Here is a 17,675-nt window from a genome sequence, read left to right on the forward strand (position 1 = left end):
AAAACTAGGTTCCCAATAAACAGTGTTAAGGACATGCTACAGTTCCTTAAAACTTCAGCATAACCTATCCATTGTGCATTTGCCATGACTGTTCCCTAATTAACAGGCCAAACGTGGTAAACAATATGGCACATGTTTTGCCAATGTAATGGGTTCTACAATTCGACAATTTAAAAAACATATACTGTATGTAAACACATGAACAATTCAAATAATCTACAGGTAATATTGTCCTTCAAATTTCTCTAAATTTAGCAAATTTAGGCACCTATTAGGGTGGAGATTGGAGGTGCGTCCTTCTAAATTATGAGACATTTATTCTCTCTATGTTTTTTTATCTAACAGTACTTCACTATTAGCTTACTGTATTTCGTTTCAGCTTTTTCTGTTTTTACTTTGTATTGTTTTCATGGTGATGATAGTTGCTATCCCCAGGTGTTATTGTAGTAGTATATAGCATTTTCCTTACCATAGAAAACAGTAGGAAAGTTAAAACACTGCAAGTAGGTCTGAAGCTCATCACTCAGTAGTTTTCTCCTTCTGTCCATGCTATAGTAACCAGAAAATACCATACCATGAAGAAATGCTTGAAATGAGACAAACTCAATACACAGATATAAAAGTAAGTTCTGAACAATTGATTTTCATTTCAAACAATTACACAACACCTGCGGCCCAATAAACAGAATGAACAGTAAGTAGTGTGCCACCATGTTAGGCGATACAGTCATTAATCATCTGGGGATTGTGCTGCCCAAGGAATCACCAACACACTTTGCAAGCCATACCTTCTGATGTTCACTGTTTGGGGCCACATGTTATCCAGCTGAAAAATGTCGTTGGGTAAGCCCTGAAGATATACTGTGGTGTGAAAGGCTACAGCTCCTCATCAACATAACAGCATGCCGTCAATGTGCCCATAAAGCGTACTAGAGGTGATTAGTTGTTGGTGCTAATGGCCACGACTCCACAATGGCGAACTGTGTGGTGCTCCAAAATGGAAGAATCAGCCTGATTGCCATATTACCTCCAGACTCTGGTCCAACGATTATATAATTGCTGAGACAAAATCTGAATTCACTGCTGAACACCACACTGCCATTCATCATGCCAAGTAGCTCTGAAGCAACAGTACTGCAAGTGTTAACAACAATGGGCCGTGTATGGGGAGGTGTTTGCAAAAGACAGCTAAACTGCAAACCTGCCTTAGCAAAATCTGCACAAAGCTATCATCGTCAATATTGCAGATGATTGTAGATCTGTGTACCTGGAGAGGTGAACTGACCATTCTTTTTCAGATTTTTTGTATGCAAACTTTGCCATTCCCTCAAACTGGCATATTCCTTGAACAGCATGCCAGCTGTCACACCCGTCATAGACCAGTATTAACATCAGTAAGGGCTCATGCACATGTCCATATTACAAATCCTTCCTGTACAGGTTCATAGTGAAGTACCCATTGAAATCAAAGGGCCTGTACTGTAATTCCATATGCCACTGATTTCATATGCAAGCACAGCCTTTTTTTTCAGGAATTCATATGGAACTGTAACAATGTAAGCCAACCGATTTATCACTTAAAAAATATACAGCTAAAAATTAATAAGGAATAACACTATATTTGGCCATATATGATTTATATCCTGCATTTTTCACCAGTTTTAACCACTGCAGGCTCTATATTTAATTTTCAGTCTTTTCTGAGTTGGCAGGTGCAGACTATCCGCTTTAATGTCCTCTATACACTGCACATAGAGGAAAAAGTAGGTTTTGTTATCTGATTCTCTTGCCCTCACACTTAAATACCAGCATTGGGTTGGCATCTGGTGTCTCGACCCCATACCCACAAAATCCACTTTATTCTTCACTCAATAAAATCATCATTAGAAAGTCAAATAGAGCTTATAGGCTGTAGGACATACCCCCCCCCACTCACCCCACCCCTTCCTTCTTGTTTTCCCTTTCCTGTTTACAGAGCTAAGGTAACATAGTATAATAGGCTGAATGAAGACAATGTCCATCTGGTTCAGCCTGTTTTGGTGAATCTGGCAAGGGTGCAGACCTAGTTTTCCTATTACTGTTTATGTAGAAAAAAAACAGAAGAACTAATCAGCTTGAGTTAGGAAAAAGGAAATGTATCATTCAGCTGTAAAGCATATTTTGAATGTAAATCCATTTCTCATTGTATTCTACAGTTCTTTAATAAAATACTTTTGAATCATAAATAACAGCACTGTGGAGGACATTATACAGCAGTACTAAGCAGTTTAAATGTGATTTCAGTAGTTTTAACACAGTAAATCACTTACTATTAGCAGCAGCCATGTCTGTGTGAGCCTCTCTCTCTGCAGAAGCTTCCATTGACTCCATATAATTCTACTGGTAGCATGAGTCATCACTCTCATTCACTCCCTGTTTTGCTATCTCTGTTATTATAGACAAATTTCACTTCACAGCATTCAGTGGACAGTAAATTAGAAGGAAGAGAACTGCTAGTGGCAAGTACTTAACAGGGATTTTTTTTTTCTGGACAAAAATGTCATTTTAGGTAAATGAAGTGATTTTCAGTCTAATATAACACTCATAAAACTCTGGTGATTGTCAAAAAGTTGAAAGAGATAGAAGCGGATAAAATTCACCTATCTGTAGGTGGTCAAAAGGGGCTGTGCAAGTTGTAATATCTCGGTCCAAGAAATTGTCTTATATTCACCCCACCCTGCTCCCGTAGTATCCCATGCCAATGCTCAGTTCCCTCTTCTGTTTTGTGTTTACAACTGCTGGTTAATGGGACATCACAGGGGCTATGGACAATAACACAGCTCAGCAATTGATTGCACAGCATGAATGGGAGAGGTGAGAATATGTCTATTTCTTATATTACAGCACGGGGGAAGGGGTTGGACCAGGATATCACAACTCGGACCCCTTCAAAGAGGTTGACCAGGCTTTGAAAAACTAATTCTCTCCAATAGCAGTTGTGGGAGTGCAGTATCAGAAGGGCCTGCAGACAGTGCTAAACAGGTATTCTGATACTTGAAAAAAGAAAATAGAGGGTTAACACCTTTTAGGTGTGGCAGCAACTAAACATAAAAGCCAGTTCCTGTCACATTCAAAGGGGAGAGAGTACTAGCTCAGTTGAGCTGAAAGGCTGAAAGCCTGAAGTCCTATTTGGAACAGTGAGATCCTGTCTGGATCTGTTTGGAAACATCACCCAGGTGGGATTGGTGACGAGACCCTGTGGGTTTGTAAATCCTGGACTTTGTACGTGGATTGTTGTACGCTGTATAAATTTGATTTGCTGTGATGCTGAAGTAAATGCTGGCAGACACCAGTTTAAAAGAAATTCTTGTTCCTGGGGGGATGTCTACATGCGTGAGGTGCACCATTTCCTGGATGGAAAGGCCGGCGATCCGCAGGCAAGAAACCCCCTTGCCACACAGTGTAAACTTGGACAACACAGTCTAAATTGCATCAAATCACAATGGCTAATTTTAGATAATAAATTTGGTGCCTTTTAATTTTGCATTCACACGTTGCTGATTTGTTCCAGATTTTGGTGCAGATCTACAACAGATTTCACCCTTTCAATTGAATACAAATTGAAGTGGTGAAATCTGCTGCAGAGCTGCACCAAAAATCCGCAGGAAATCAGTGACAAATGTTTTAGACACTTTTGTATAACTTTATGCCACCTCTTCATTGAGGGTGTAGCAGAGTGGATTATTCCTTTTGGTACTTTTGCTATATAAATGTCTTTAAAACAGGAAGTAGGAAAGAATCTAGGACCATGTGTAGTGCTGCTGGAAGACATGTTAACGCCTTTAAATAAAATCACACCATAGTTTATAAACTAATCTTTGGATCTGAATAACATATTAACTATTGACTATATACAGTACATTACTTTTTGTGCAATCTCATCAATCAATGTGAATCTTCTCTTCTGCAGTATAAATGTAACTTCATAATTCCAAATTACCCCTGTACTAATCTGGTAAAGTGGAAACAACCAAAAAGATGTCAGAAAAAGACTTTTCTTCAGCTTAAAATGAAGCCTATTTGTCCATGCATTGCCAGTTTATTCTCTTTTTCTTCGACTTTATTTTTTACTTAAAGCTGATAAGAGTTAAATAACATTCAGAATTTTTGAAGCGATAGAGATTTGGAAAAACAACATGTTTGCTAAATTAATTCCCAACCACAATAGGTGTTTAATCTGTCCTGTATTGATTGCAGTACAGCAATAAGATTTAGTAGCCATGTTGATAGCCACAGGGCTAATGTGTAGTTTCCTAAACAGAAGCTGTAAGGGGCTGAGGCTGCAGTGATAACCTTCTTCAGGCACAGGAGAATGGACTAGATGCAGAGTAGAACAGTGTCGATGCTGCCTTAGGCTCAGTGCCTGCATTTTATCCCTCTGATAAGGGATACTGAAGGGCTGATGGCCTAGGGCAGAGGAGAAGCTTAAACCTCTCTTTATGTGTATAGCTGTGTGCAGGCTGCGGGAATAGGAAGTAAGTGAAGGGTGTTACGAATATAGCCTCAGGTAATTTGGACGATGTACCTTCTTTCACTTTTTCTTCTTTCTTTACTCCTCTTCCAGTGAAAATTTTTATTTCATTATTATCTACTCAGTACATATTGAAAAGTAGTATGAATGATGTATTTATGGAAACTATAATAGGAACAATATTCAAGGCACCAGTAGATATAATCCTTGTGTGATGTTTTTGCAGGATTGGCTAATGTCACAAACATTTTATGATTGCATCTTGTATGACATTCTGTGAAAGCCCAGGTTCTAAAACTTTTGGTTCACACCAGGAGGGACGATTGCATCTTATTCAAGCATAACTTTAACTGAAAAAGAACAAGCCTTCTTAGATTTAGGCTGCACTCATACAGTGGACATTGTATGTCCGATTCTAGTCATATGAACCAGAATAGCACATGCTGTCACATTTTTCACTCATATATGTAAATAGCCACATAGGCTATAATGCATCCGTGTGCTGTCCGTGAAATACAAGGACAGCTGGGACACATGTTCATACTACAGACATAGTAGTGCATCGTAATACACTTGTGTGAACCTTGCCATATGCAGAACTGGGATCTGTGACTACAACTAAAGCTCCATTTACACGGGACAAACTGTCGGGCAAACGATGCCGGACAGGGCGTCCCAGCGAAGCAAAGCTCCTGTGCTGTTACACAGGAGCAAGTATTGCTAGCATCACTGAGTGCACTATCGACATAGAGGCGGGGCAGCCGGGAGCGTTCTCTCCCCACTCGCCTACATTCACTGTAAGCAGGCAGTCGTTCAGAAGTGACCGACTGCTGTTTACACTGAACCGCTAGTCGTTCAGGTTTCTGCATGCAGAAACTGAACGACTTAACAACTCTCGTCCAGTCGTTCAGTCTCTGCATGCATTTACACTGGACGACTATCGCTCAAAACCAAGCGGGAGCATGGGGTTTTGAACAACTCCTAACAACAATCATCCCAAGTAAATAGGCCTTTAGCTATAGTTTTTGCAAGGAGTCTAAGGTAATCTGAGACGCACCCAGTCTCATCATGAGAAAAGGATTATCAGAAAACGGTCAAAGCAGGTATGTCACTGCAGGTCCTTCAGCTTACCAGATCTCTGTGATGGCAGTAGGTCAGTGTCTTCTGTGAGGACTGCTGACTTGTGTCTGAGATAATAGCTTAGTTGTATTCTCATTTTGTTATTTTTGTCCTCCCCTTCCAAGAGCCCTAACTTTGTTGTTCTTCTGTCGTTCAGGTTTTATTTATGTTGTAGGACCTGCGATGATGTCACCTGGGGTGGAGCAATGATGTCACCAGGGGTAGAGCATGAGAAGCACCCACACACAAACATACATACTCACGGTCAAGTGGTCTTTAGTAGTTTGATGCATGCAATGACAGAATGACAAACAAGAATTTGTTCGCTTCACTTTCTTTGTTCGCTTTCTGCATGCAGAAAACTGAATGATGGATTGGCCCATGTAAACAGGCAGTCGTTCACTTATGAACAGCTACCAATTTATTGTGAATGAAGGTGGGCTGGAACGATCCCTGGATCTCTCCGCCTCTATTCTCTGAGTGATCATTCCTGCACAGGAAGGATTATCGCTGGGACAACCTGTCAGGTATCTGCGCCTCACAGGCCATCCTGTGTAAAAGGGCCCTTAATGAAAGTGTACAGGGGTTGCTTCAACACCCAAAATAGGCCATGTTCTTAAAGCGTCAACTTGGTCAATGATGGCCGCTAGAGGAAACAAACAATTCTTTACTGATTCTGTTGAACAAATTTAAAAAAACTAATTTTTCTTCTTTGGTATTTTCGAAAAAAATTAAATGGATAGTCCAGATGTAAAAGAAAAACATCATTTGGTTGCTACATACAGGCTATCATAATATTTAAGCCCATAATCACCTTTGGAATCCTATGCCATGCCAGCATTGATGGTCCTGAAGTTCCTGCAAATCTCGTTTACATTGCTGCTGCAGTAATGTGGTATACTAACACCCAATCAAGTACAGATCAGTGTGTGTAATAATTTGTCTGACATCTTACTATCATGCAATGTTCTGCTTGTATAACTAGTCACTAGGAGACATGCTGCTTATTAACCCACTAGCTGATATACCCGGCTTCGCCCGAGTTAATTTGGTACTGGTGTTTATCTGGTGTTTATACGGAAAATCTTATGAAGTCGTGGCTACTTTAGAGATACCGGAAAAAACATATGTTCACCATTTTGCATAGTTCTCTGCGTTACCCAGGAAACACTACGGGGAGGTAACCATGCGACATTTCCTTTATATAAAATGACATCAGGAAGTGAGAGAATTAGATTCCATATGTAAAATTTGGACGCTAATTCTTTTGCACTTAGAATTGAATAATCAAGTTGGGACTCATTAACTTTTCCTATTTATGACATAATCAATGCCCGTGCCAAATTTCACGTTTCTATGACACCGGAAAGTGAGAAAAATACATTCCACACATAAAATTTGGACGCTAATTCTTTTGTGCATAGAATTGAATAATCGAGTTGGGACCCATTAACTTTTCCTATTTATGACATAATCAATGCTTGTGCCAAATTTCACGTTTCTATGACACCGGAAAGTGAGAAAAATACATTCCGTACGTAAAATTTGGAAGCTAATTCTTTTGTGCATAGAATTGAATAATCGAGACGGGACCCATTAGCTTTTCCTATTTATGACATAATCAATGCTCGTGCCAAATTTCACGTTTCTATGACACCGGAAAGTGAGAAAATTACATTCCGCACGTAAAATTTGGACGCAAATTTTTTTGCGCATAGAATTGAATATTCTAGTTGGGACCCATTAGCTTTTCCTATTTATGACATAATCAATGCTCCTGCCAAATTTCACATTTCTATGACACCGGAAAGTGAGAAAAATACATTCCGTCCGTAAAATTTGGATGCTAATTCTTTTGCGCATATAATTGAATAATCGAGTTGGGATCCATTAGTTTTTCCAATTTATGACATAATCAATGCTCGTGCTAAATTTCACGTTTCTATGACACCGGAAAGTGAGAAAATTACATTCCGTACGTAAAATTTGGACGCTAATTCTTTTGTGCATAGAATTGAATAATCGAGACGGGACCCATTAGCTTTTCCTATTTATGACATAATCAATGCTCCTGCCAAATTTCACGTTTCTATGACACCGGAAAGTGAGAAAATTACATTCTGCATGTAAAATTTGGACGCAAATTTTTTTGCGCATAGAATTGAATATTCTAGTTGGGACCCATTAGCTTTTCCTATTTATGACATAATCAATGCTCGTGCCAAATTTCACGCTTCTATGACACCGGAAAGTGAGAAAATTACATTCCGTACGTAAAATTTGGACGCTAATTCTTTTGCGCATATAATTAAATTATCGAGTTGGGATCCATTAGTTTTTCCAATTTATGACATAATCAATGCTCGTGCTAAATTTCACGTTTCTATGACACCGGAAAGTGAGAAAATTACATTCCGTACGTAAAATTTGGACGCTAATTCTTTTGCGCATAGAATTGAATAATTGAGTTGGGATCCATTAGCTTTTCCTATTTATGACACAATCAATGCTCGTGCCAAATTTCACGTTTCTATGACAACGGAAAGTGAGAAAATTACATTCCGTACGTAAAATTTGGACGCTAATTCTTTTGTGCATAGAATTGAATAACCGCATTAGGACCCATTAGCTTTTCCTATTTATGACATAATCAATGCTCCTGCCAAATTTCATGTTTCTATGACACAGGAAAGTGAGAAAAATACATTCCGTACGTAAAATTTGGATGCTAATTCTTTTGCGCATAGAATTGAATAATCGAGTTGGGACCCATTAGCTTTTCCTATTTATGACATAATCAATGCTCGTGCCAAATTTCGAGTTTCTATGACACCAGGAATTGAGAGTAGATTCCGTGTGTAAAATTTGGACGCTAATTCTTTTGCGCATAGAATTGAATAACCGCATTAGGACCCATTAGCTTTTCCTATTTATGACATAATCAATGCTCCTGCCAAATTTCATGTTTCTATGACACAGGAAAGTGAGAAAAATACATTCCGTACGTAAAATTTGGATGCTAATTCTTTTGCGCACAGAATTGAATAATTGAGTTGGGACCTATTAACTTTTCCTATTTATGACATATTCAATGCCCGTGCCAAATTTTAAGTTTCTATGACATTGGGACGTGAGAGATTTAAGTTATGTACGTTAAATTTCGACGCCAATTCTTTTGTGCTAGAATTGAATAATCGAGTTGCGACCCAATTACTTTTCCTATTTTGGAGATAATCTAGGCTTGTGCCAAAATTCATGTTTCTACGACATCGGGAAGTTGGAGAACTTTTGGCGAGTCAGTCAGTCAGTGAGTGAGTGAGTCAGTGAGCTTTATATATATAGATGTTGTTTTGTAACTATTTGCATAGTAAATAAATGCATTTTAAATGTATATTGTACTTTTCGAGAATGTGGGTGCTGAGAAGCAATGCATTACTTTATAGAAAACTCTTAGACCATATGTTGTACACTAATATGTTATACTAAGTGGCACAAAGGATCATTTATAGGAAATCTGTTACATTGAAAATGCAGTCCATTGTACAGGCAGTATGCTATAGAGCAAAATGGGCTGATACAGTTTTATGTGGAAAGATTCAGTATCACTATTAATTTTAACTTCTGCTCATTCTGGGCTTAGAGGTCCAGTCAATAGTCCTGCCAGTGATTGCCAGCACTCTGTATGCTCAGACATATACGGCTAGCTGTGAAACATTGTTTAGGACTGCCCACTGGACCTCTAAGTCCAGAATGAGCAGAGGTTAAAATATGCCCCTGCATTGTTTCAGGGGCCCCCTTACCAGAATATCAACACCCTGTCACAACCTACCCCCCCTAGTCCACCCACTCTCTACCCCCCTAAAAATGTTGGTAAAGGCCCATTTAGACACAATGATTATCGCTCAAAAGCCGTCTTTTGAAGGATAATCGTTGTGTGTATCTGCACTTACATTGTGCAGTTTTTGTTATCCCGTCACTCATCGTTGTCTTTCAGCATGCTGAATGATGAGCCTTATCAGGGATTCACAGCAGGATACAGCTGATACTATTGTTTCAGCTGTATCCCATTCCCTGATGACAGACTGAGTATGAAGAATAGAGCCGTCCAGCTCTGCTCTCCATACCCCGCTCGGAGCGCTCAGCTGTATAACAGCCGGGCGCTCCATGCAAAAAACAGCAGGATGCCGAAGACAGGCGGGGACACCCCGAAATGCCAACTTCTTTGGTAACTAGTTTTGCGTTTTCAATTAGTTTGTCAGATGAATCACGCAGCTGTGGTAATCCTTTACTAAGTCTTTGACAAGAGTGTGTCCCATATTGAGTGTTATTCCTTTGTTTTGAATAACAAGGTTTTTTGGTCAATGCACACCAGCACTTTGTGCCAAAAAGATGTCATCATCAAGCCCTTGAATGAAGTGAAATATTTCTGAAGTCCTACTATGGTGTTATGAGCAGTCAGTATTAAACTTGAAGACAGCTTTTTCAATATCACATCCAATACTTTAATGACCTCTGGATAGCGCTTAGCTATTGGTCAAATGGCTTGAATCCTTTCGTTCCACCTTGTTTCTGATAGGCTGTAGAGTGTTAAAGGAATGAATTCCATAAGATTTCCCAGAGGGCAGGGCTGCTTGAGAAGAATGAGTACAAGCTCTCTATGATTCCAAAGAAAGTCATCACATCTGGATTCAATTTTGCAGTATTAACACCTACAACAATTTATTGCCACACTTAAACTTCCCACACAGGAATCCCTACGGATCAACCAGGTGTTCCACTTTCATCGATCCCTGACCATGCCTTCCTTGCTCCCGAAACTTACACCTTTTGAAAATTTATGCGCCAACGATCCCTCCCAGAAAGGTGTCCTCTCATTTATGTACAGTACGTTAAACCAATCTGTAAGCAAAGAAAGATTCCTATTCATGAAAAGATGGGAGGAGGACCTGGAGATAGAAATGACTCTAGAAAGGTGGTAGAATTGTTGCTCTACGATTACTAAGGGTGGTCACCAGGTCTCCCTTGTGGAAACCTCGGTTAAGATTTTACATAGGACATACTTGGTACCACATAGGGTGCATCACCTATTCCGATCATCATCTCAGCTATGTTTCCACGGATGCTAAGACACGGGGACTATGCTCCATATCTGGTGGTCCTGTCTGGAGGCAGTCGAGCTATGGACACAGGTTGGTAACCTACTAAACCCCCAGTTTGTTGGACCAATACCTAAAGGCCCTACAGTATTTCTTCTAGGCGATTGTCTACCAAGTATTAGGTTTAGAGTCCTTAAGCTCATCCAGTATATTTGTATGTCATTAAAAGAATATCCTTAATTATGCTTTACGAAAGAATTCATGAAATCAGAACGGATTCCCTGGCCAATTTCGTAAAAATATTTGGCAGCCCTAGATTGACTGCCTCGAAGTCCCAGAATTGCGGCATAATTTATCAACTACCTAATCTACCCACCAGTAACTAGCACTTGACAACCTTTTATTTAATGTTTTTTTTGTTATCCTCCCCCCTATATCATATATATTCGAGTATACAATGTTACTGAAAAATGGCATTACCTAATGTTGCATTCATTTGCCTCCTGCGTTGGGATTTCAGAATTTTATTCGCCGCTCTAATTTTGTGAAAACTTCCAATAAAAACCTTGTTGAAACTAAAAATACATGATGTTAATGCGAGCTTTCAAACCTACGTAGGTTTGAAAGCTCGGGTTGTTCTTCAGGCTTAAATGAAATAGATCCGAAGAGGCATGCATATTTATACACATACTTATGACAAGGCACAGACATGGATGTGATTAATTTGCACTTAAAAGAATACTACAACAGAAATACAAACATACTTAAATAGTCACAGATAAAGATGTGAAGGTTTTCTGGTCCCTGAATTAGTGCTAGGGGGTCACCAGGTCAGCAGTATTATCTGTGCTATAGATGGCTCATACTTCCCAGTCACGCATGAACCCCCTGTTGAAAGTGTCAAAAGTTGTTATAAATTTATATTCCCAAATTCTTCTATGGCTTTGTGATTTGAAATTGCCTTTCAGTCTAATAACTAGACTAGAAAGGTGCTCATTCTTCTCTCTGTACTCCATTTACTTGCCTCTGTCATATTAGCACCATTATCATATTCCTGGGAGCAGCAGTCATCTAATGGAATATTAAAACTATGCAAAGTAGAAATAATTTCATTGGTAATTGCCTCATGAGCTTTACTGCCAAGATTTAGGAATTGTGCAAATCTTTATTTACTTTAAACTTAGAATCTGTGTTTTGACAGACATAATGTAATAACAAGTCATTTGGCTCTTCGTACGATATATCTACTATTATGCCATGGTAGATGACTTCTTCCCTTTGTTTCAGGTTAATATTAAGAAGTTTTTTCCCACACAAGGCAATAAATTAATTTTGAGATTGCCACGACAGCTAATGCGCTTGACCTTTCATATTTTTTCCTTTGTTGTTTTTGCACTTTTGCGAGGTGTTCCTGCAGAATTTCACAATATTTAGTACTGCAATGCCTTATCATAGCAATCAGAGCTGGTATGGTGCATGTCCCCCACAGGGACATAAAAAGTGTAAAACAAAGATACAAATAATGTACAAAATAGAAAAATGTAAAAAAAAAAAAACCTTTTTGTGCTTTTTCTGATATTAGCATAAAAATAAAAAATTAAAATCCCACATATTTGGTATCGTTGTATCTGTAATGACGCGTAAAATAAGCTGAACATGCTTTTTATCCTGAACGGCAAAAAGCGTTAACAAAAAACCTAAAAAACTGAGGCAAAATGCTAAAAATTTGCATTTTGCCTCCCAAAAAACGCAATAAGGCCTCGGTCAGACAGGCGTTTTTTCACGCAATTTGTGGATCACATGATGGATGCGCATCCGCAAATCGCGTGACAGGGGCCGACGATTCGCCGAAAAATCTGCTGCTAGCAGCGTTTTCGGCGAAACGGGCCCAATCAAAGGAGCACTATTGAATGACAGCTGAGAGCTGCCCCTGATTGGTCCCTGAGCTCAGCCAATCAGAGGCAGCACTCACTCACCCATTCATGAATTCATGAATGGGTGAGTGAGAGCTGCCTCTGATTGGTGAGGGCTGTGACCAATCTGAGGCAGCCGATTCAGCAGGCGGGGATTTTAAATCCTCGCCTGCTGAATACTACACAGAGCAGTTCAGGAGAACTGCCGGCCGGACGCCGCTGAACTCCGTCTGCAGGTAAAAGGTGAGTATAATTTTTTTTTATTTTTACACATTTCAGGATGCTTTTCAGGGAAGGGCTTATATTTTTAAGCCCTTCCCGAAAATTCATCCAGCGCTCGCCAGCAGCCCATTGCTTTCAATGGAGCCGGCTGTATTAACGGCTCCATTGAATTCAATGAGCGAACAACGTTCTTCTCTGCCACAGCTGTTACAGCTGTGGCAGAGGAGAACGATCTTTAGTATATGTTCTCAATGGGGTCGGCCCCATTGAGCGCATATATAGAACACAGCGATGCGCAGAACGCAGATAGGCGTGTTCTGCGAATCGTTGTGTCCTATAATTGATCGCACATCCGCATAAAAGCGGACATGTGACCGATCCCATTGGGATGCATTTGATCTATAGATCTGCAGATCGCAAACGCATCTGCAGATCTGACCAAAAAACAGTCGTGTGACCGAGGCCTAAAAGTGATAGAAAAAGCTGTATGCACCCCAAAATGGTACCAATTAAAACTAGAGCTCATCTTGCAAAAAACAAGCCCTCACAGAGCCCCGTCCATGGAAAAATAAAAAGGTTATAGGACTTTGAATGCAGCGATTTAGAAAAAAAATATTTCCAAAAAAAGGGCTTTTATTGCGGGAAAGTGGAGAAACCTAAAAAAAAAGAATTTTGGTATCGTTGTAATCATACCGGCCCGCAGAAAAAAATGTATTCTGCCATTTATGCTGCATTATTACATAGTTACATAGTATGTTGGGCTGAATGAAGACAATGTCCATCTAGTTCAACCTATTACCGCTGTAAAAAAAAACCTTAAAAATCTATGGCAGAACTGATGCATTTTATCTTCCTGCTGTCATAAAAAAAATTATAAAAGTTTTACAATATAGTATAAAAACTACAGTTCACAATGCAAAAAACAAGCTGTTATACTGCTGCGTCGACAGAAAAATAAAAAAGTTATGGCTTTGGAAAAATGGAGATGAAAACTTTCATTAAAGTTTGGGCCTCCCTCAAGCCCAAAATAGGCCATGTCCTTAGGGGGTTAAAGAAAGCTGCAATGACTTCCAAGACAAATAACGATTGTTATGCACAGAACTACGTTCATGGCTAGGCAGCATTTCATAGAGTTTTTTCCAGGCCACAATATAGGAAAATATCCTGCTTTTGCCAAATTACTAATATTTTGGGGGAATTTTGTTCTGCTGATGAAAATGGACATGGCAGACAGTAAAGAGACTCTTTTGACTCACTCCATATCAATCACTCACGAGGAAATGTTCTTATATCTTTAATTTTCGAGTAAAGCAAGGTTTTTTGAAAAATTTTCCCAGAGCTATCAGTTGGGAATGTATTCAAGAGCTTTTGATTAGTGTCAAACCCAACACCAGCTTATGAGCTACCAATATTTTGTCTCAAATCATCAGATATTTCTGTTGGCCATGTCCCTAGATCATCACATTTTATGTTACTGGAAGCTGAAACAGTCATAGATATTGCAGTAGAAGTTGATGCCCTGTCAATTAGATCAGTGTTCCCCAACTCCAGTCCTCAGGGACCGCCAACAGGTCATGTTTTCAGGATTTCCTCAGTGTTGCACAGGTGATGTAATTATTGTCAGTGCCTCAGACATTGCCACAGGTGTTCTTACCATAGGATATCCTAAAAACATGACCTTTTGGTGGTCCCTGAGGACTGGAGTTGGGGACCCCTGAATTAGATCATCAAGCTTAATGAGCTCCTCTCTGAAAATATCATGACCATTTTCTTCATCATGACTAAGCCTGACATTTTTTCTTATGTATTTTTATTTCAGGGACATAATCTAAGTTTAAGGTAAACTGGACTTTCTGGGACTGACCATCTTCATCACTAGTCGATAGTTTGATTGAAGAAGGCGTCCACGGTAGAATCGCAATTGCTAGTAGATTCCTGCTCTGCGACATTTTCATTTTTAAGCTGACGGCCAGTTAACTCTTTTGATTTTCGTGCAACTTGTAATTTTCTCTTCTGTGCACCAGATTTGTGTATATATTGGCCTGACATGTAAATAGCCTCAATATCAAATAAAGCTGAATTGTTTACAAATCTCATGTGGGCGCCATGGGTTACAATAAGTAAATTAAATGGAACCAGTCAGCATGTTTGAGCACCATAAACTATGTGCACCCTGTCCCATAGAGATCAATAACAGAGTGCATGCACAGAGCCTTCCGAAAAGAATGATCCTCTGTTCATGTGCTGATTTTCAGGGGCACAGCTCTGGAAAGGGAAGCCAGTACGTATGAGACACAGCTTTCCAGACTCCCTGTTCTCTCACTTTTGAGGGAAGTATTGCACTTTATGGGGCTCAAATTTACTGATAGGTTCCCATGTACTGAATCAGAAAGCATCAAACGACGTGATGACAGGCAAATCGAGGTGCGACTACTCCCTACTAATCCTCCTTGACCTTTCCGCTGTGTTTGACATTGTCGAACATGACCTCCTCCTTGTAATGCTTCACTGTATCGGCATAAAGGACACTGCTCTCTCCTGGTTCTCCTTCTACCTCTCTGACCACTCTTTCAGCGTCTCCTCTGCTGGCTCTACCTCCTCTCTACTTCCTCTTGCTGTCGGGGTCCCCCAGGGCTCGGTCCTTGGCCCCCTGCTCTTCTCTATCTACACAGCCCCAATTGGACAAACCATCTGCAGATTTGGCCTCCAATATCACCTCTATGCTATGATGACACCCAGTTATACACCTATTCCCATGACATCTCTGTACCTTTTCCTCCAAAACATCATCCGACTGTCTGTCTGCTGTCTTTAACACCATGTCCTCCCTCTTTCTCAAACTTAACCTCTCAAAAACTGACCTCCTTGTCTTTTCACCCTCAACCAGCCGACCTCCCCTCAACATCTCCATATCAGTATCTGGCACCACCATAACCCCCAGACAGCACACCCGCTGCCTTGGGGTCACACTGGACTCTGACCTCTGCTTTACTTCCCATATCTAATCTCTGGCCTGAACATGCCACCTGCACCTCAGAAACATTGCTAACATCTGTCCGTTCCTCACCATAGACACGCTAAAGACACTCATTATCGCCCTCATCCATTCCCGACTCGACTACTGCAACTCGCTGCTCATTAGCCTTCCCCGCACAAGACTTGCTCCACTCCAATCCATACTAAATGTGGCAGCTAGGTTCATCTTCCTATCCAGCCACTTCTCATACACCTCTGTACTATGCCAGTCGCTGCATTGGCTGCCCATCCACTGCAGAAATAAACTCAAACTCATCACTCTCACCCATAATGCTCCCTATTGCGCCACGCCACCATATACTTTTCTCCTGTCCATACATCACGCAGCCCGCGTTTTCTGCTCTGCTAACACACTCAAACTAAACACCCCTCTAATATGAACTTCACTCGCTCACCTTCAGGACTTCTCTAGAGCATTACTAATCCTCTGACATGCTTTACCCCAAAACATTCGGACAATTCCTGACGCATGGAACTTCAGACATGCCTTAAAGACACACGTCTTGAAAGAAGCATATCAAATTTCCTGATCTAATCCCCTACCCCCACAATATGCCCCCTCCACTTTTGCCTATCATGTACACTTCCTGTCCCGCACCTCTTGCACTCCCCCAAGCCTGTTTGTGTCCTAAAAACTGTATATTACATGTTATCATCACATTGCTGTGTTCCACCTTGCTCCACTTCCTGCCCCTGTACCTTCTGCATCACCCCACCTCTTTGTTTCCAAATAATTGAATAATTTTTATATTGTTTGTGTCCCCCTTGTGCCTTGAAAGTGATGCAGAAAAAAATGGCGCTATATAATTAAAGATTATTATTATTATTATTAATCTTTCCATATAAACTATATATCAATCTGATCAGCATCTCCTGCTCTATAACATGCTGCCTGCAGTTTGGACAGTATGTTTAAGCAGCCAGATTCATTTCCCTGTTGAAATGATTTGCTCCTTTTTATGTTTGTCAGAAAGCTGATGTGGACCCACTTTGCTACACATAGATTTGACTTTAGGCTAGATCTGGAGGCAGCAGTCCCCAATTTTCATGCCTGACCCCTCTAATTGCAATTAGGTCTTTGCAAGCCATTATTCACAGAAGTAGTCTCAGTTGTCTGGCAGCTAATGTTACACTGTTAAGGCTGTGGCATGGTATATGAGAGTGTGAATACCGACATAACCAATAGACAAGCCGAGGGCAAGACAGCAGGCAGCATATACTTCAATACGGAGATCAGGCAATGGGGCAGGGCTGGCAGAATAGGTTCAATATTATAAATAGTCTGGATAAGGTCATGCAGCTGGAAGAAAGCGTGGTCCAAAAAATGTAGTCAGAAAACCAGAAAATCATACTAATCACATGATATAGACTTACACAACTGGAGGAACCAAATTGCTTAGGCATATTTCTTAGGGGAAGGATGCCTAATATAGCCAGGGTAACTGGAGGGGGATATGTTAGCAGAGCGTGCACTGGCATGCACTATAGGCATAGGCAAGAAAGTGAGCACAGGGACAAGGGTGGCGACTGACCGCAACGGCAGGAGCAGGTAAGCGGGGCATCATGACATTGTTCAAGACAATGCTTCCTAAAGATAAGGCTTTAATGTCTCCAATTTCTCCTATTTTATTCAGCCATACATTTCACTTTCTACAAGGGTGCTATTATATAAGCACCATTAATGCTCCTACAATTGGTGGGTCAGTGTCAGGAAAACGTGAGCGCTAGAGCAGCCACTAGCACTAGTGTAATAGCACCTTAAGAGGACAAGTATGACAG

This window comes from Eleutherodactylus coqui, chromosome 1 (assembly GCF_035609145.1).
Source record: "Eleutherodactylus coqui strain aEleCoq1 chromosome 1, aEleCoq1.hap1, whole genome shotgun sequence".
NCBI classification, from domain to species: Eukaryota; Metazoa; Chordata; class Amphibia; order Anura; family Eleutherodactylidae; genus Eleutherodactylus; species Eleutherodactylus coqui.